General features: G+C 37.2%; 1 long non-coding RNA gene across 1 annotated transcript; it reads right to left on the reverse strand.

The window, feature by feature from the left end:
- Window positions 1–1,161: 1,161 nt before the first annotated feature.
- Window positions 1,162–2,032, reverse strand: LOC131279393 (uncharacterized). Its single transcript, XR_009186715.1, has 2 exons — window positions 1,864–2,032; window positions 1,162–1,407 (listed from the first exon to the last, which is right to left on the reverse strand). It is a non-coding gene; the product is annotated as an uncharacterized lncRNA (long non-coding RNA).
- Between the last annotated feature and the right edge of the window lie 783 nt (window positions 2,033–2,815).

Genomic DNA, 2,815 nt, shown 5'->3' on the forward strand with positions numbered 1-2,815 from the left:
ATTAGATTAATATATTTCAAAAATAAGTTGACAAGTAAGAAAATACATTTTCAGTAGAACTACTTCTAAGAAATCCTTTCTCTAGCTGAGTGCCCAAGGTCACAGAAGTAGTAAGTGACAGAGACAAGATTTAATTTCACGTCTGAGTCTGTGTTCTTCACCCTTAATGCGCTGAGGGTAAGAAGTAGTTCTCCTTTGGCTTGCAGCTAAAAATATCTACCTGACACCCTCCCGTTATTTTGCAGCAGGTTTTAGTTAGACATAGTCAAACATACGACTCTGTAAAGACCGGCCACCATTTACATGGCTTGCTGTGAAAACTCTTCCACATTCCCAACTGGTTGTGGGTGTCAGGTGCCCAAGCCCCACGACCCTGGAAGGAGCAAGCAGCCGAATCCACAGCCCTACTGCAGCGTCTCCAGACCAGCCACTATCGACTTCTCTTTTTTCTTCCAATTTTTTGTTTAAGAGGGGATACTCATGTGAGTGTAGCTGTCTTATTTTCTTTTTGGAATTCTGTTCAAAGGCACTTTTGAGAGTTTCTGGCTGGCAGGTTTGCTTACTTCTAGGTAAGAGATAAACAGGGTGTGTCCTGGCCTCCCTGGGAAGAGGAGCGTCTTCCCCTAAGACCAGAAGAGGAGGAAGTAGAGACCAGTGCCTACCTCTAGCAGAGGTGACCGAGGGACACGAATTCCTCAGGCATCTCCCTCTTCCACCTCCTCTTCCCGGGATGGGCCTCAGAGATACTGTACTGTGTTAGAGTAATTTTAATTGCTTTCATACACTGAAAGACTTGTTCTTTATGCTTAACTATCTTGTAACATAACAGAATATTTTAACACCTGTAAGGTGCAAAAATGTTGTGGGTAGGAGGAAAAAATTAACATAGAAATGTAAGGGAAAATCAAAGTGGAAAGGCACCAAAGCTTTTTTTGCTGTGTCAGTGAAATGATATTATTTTCTAGATAAAACAGTAATTGATTTAAGTACTATTTAAATTGAACATTAAATTCTATTCATTTATGCTCTGTTTATATTCTGGTTGAATTTACCATAGTCATCCGCTTTTAACATTTAAAAATCTGAGCAATATGACACTTATGAAGTTCATTAACAAGTATAAGTTTCTTGGAGATTAATAGGTAGGAAGCATTTTAACAGTTTAAAGAGCACTATCTTTTTGTTTGTTTTAATATATATATGTATAGATCGAGTAGAGCTGGTATTTCCTGAGACATTAGATAATCAGAAACAAGTGATCCAACACCTCAACAATAGGCGGCGTTACTCCTTCCGAGTTCCAAAAGGCAAAGGAATCCCACAGAAAGGGCTGGAGCTGAATCTCTAGTAACCATCTCCTCATGAATGGGGTTGGCAGGGCCACTTGAAGACCGCATGATATTTAATCTGGAAGAAAAGAAAGACATCTCTGAAACTCAGGCAGAAACTTCAGTTCATGGTGGTGATATGTTTATTTTTCTGTGAAACTTAAAAAAAAATCTTTATGGTAGTGAGAATGAAATGAATATAAGTGTAAAATATTGATTCATTACTTTCTAAATGTGAAATAATCGAAATTTGGTATGTAAGTCTCCACATATTGCAAATATGGAACAAACATGTATATATGTACTGTAAAGTATATTCCATAATCACTTTATGAATGAATCACTAGTACAATTGATGCATATAGACTAATTTCTTTCTGAATCTGAATCTGCTTTCCTTTGACTCTAAGGAAACATTTGTTAATGATCAATTACATTGCACTAATTTCTATAACCGAATAGGCAGAAACATAATCATAAGTTACTACTAAAAACATTAAAGTAGTACAGATTCTTTTAAAAGAGCCAGAATTACCTGAAAAATACATAATGCAATCGTGCTTCTTTGATGTCTGTGGTTGGTGAAGGTCACTTTTTTCCCATCAAAACTTTAAGATTCTTAATTTTTTAAAAAAGCTGTGAGGAACTGACTATTCATCTCCATTCACCAAGTTTGTAATTAGACATATTCTATACGCTTCCCTTGGAAAAGAAAAAAACAACAATACAATTTTGTCTGTCCTTCAAAATATATTGCAGTGGTGTGTTATTTGCTTATTCATATCTAAAGTAATAATTTCCAATAATGTAATGATTTCTAACAGACAGCTGAAGGCCTTCTAACTTGAAAATGAAAATTCATGAAGTATTCATTCAAGTTTATGGTCTTTTATTCTTTCCCTTTTCATCTTTTAAGAAGACGCACACACTCACTACTGCCAGAGACAGCAGCTCTGCCTGGGACTGCCCCTTCTCATACCCAAGGACTTAAAACGCCCTATTTCCACGCATGGATTTTAGGTAGTGGTATTTCTAGGTAATAACTAGCAGGTGTTCTTTTCTTTTTCTCTATGAAAAATTCCTGGCTTCATCTTCATAATATATTAATAATTGAAATGTTTAATGTCTTCTCTGTCAGAAGGTATTTTATTTTGAGAGGTTTCCATGAAAGGGACAGCAGTTAAAGTGGCGTTGAGAGTTTCATAGTAAACTCATGGTTTTGTCTTAATGATGATGATAAGTGAAATAATAATAAAGTCCCTTATCCTGGGGGTGGGGCATTATGCTAAGAAGGATTTCCATAACTATTCCGCCTGTCAAGGTGGCTTGTTTTTTCCGTAACTGTCTTCCTGGTGCCTTCGATCATGCTAATATTGGCAGTTTCTGTCATGTTAAAAATCCCTGTTTGTGGGCTCGAGGTTTGTATATGGGCATTTGCTCTCTGGAGGGGGAAGCGTGAGAAGCTGCTCTGACGACTCACAGCCCAG

The sequence above is a fragment of the Dasypus novemcinctus genome, chromosome 8, assembly GCF_030445035.2.
Source record: "Dasypus novemcinctus isolate mDasNov1 chromosome 8, mDasNov1.1.hap2, whole genome shotgun sequence".
Classification (NCBI taxonomy): domain Eukaryota; kingdom Metazoa; phylum Chordata; class Mammalia; order Cingulata; family Dasypodidae; genus Dasypus; species Dasypus novemcinctus.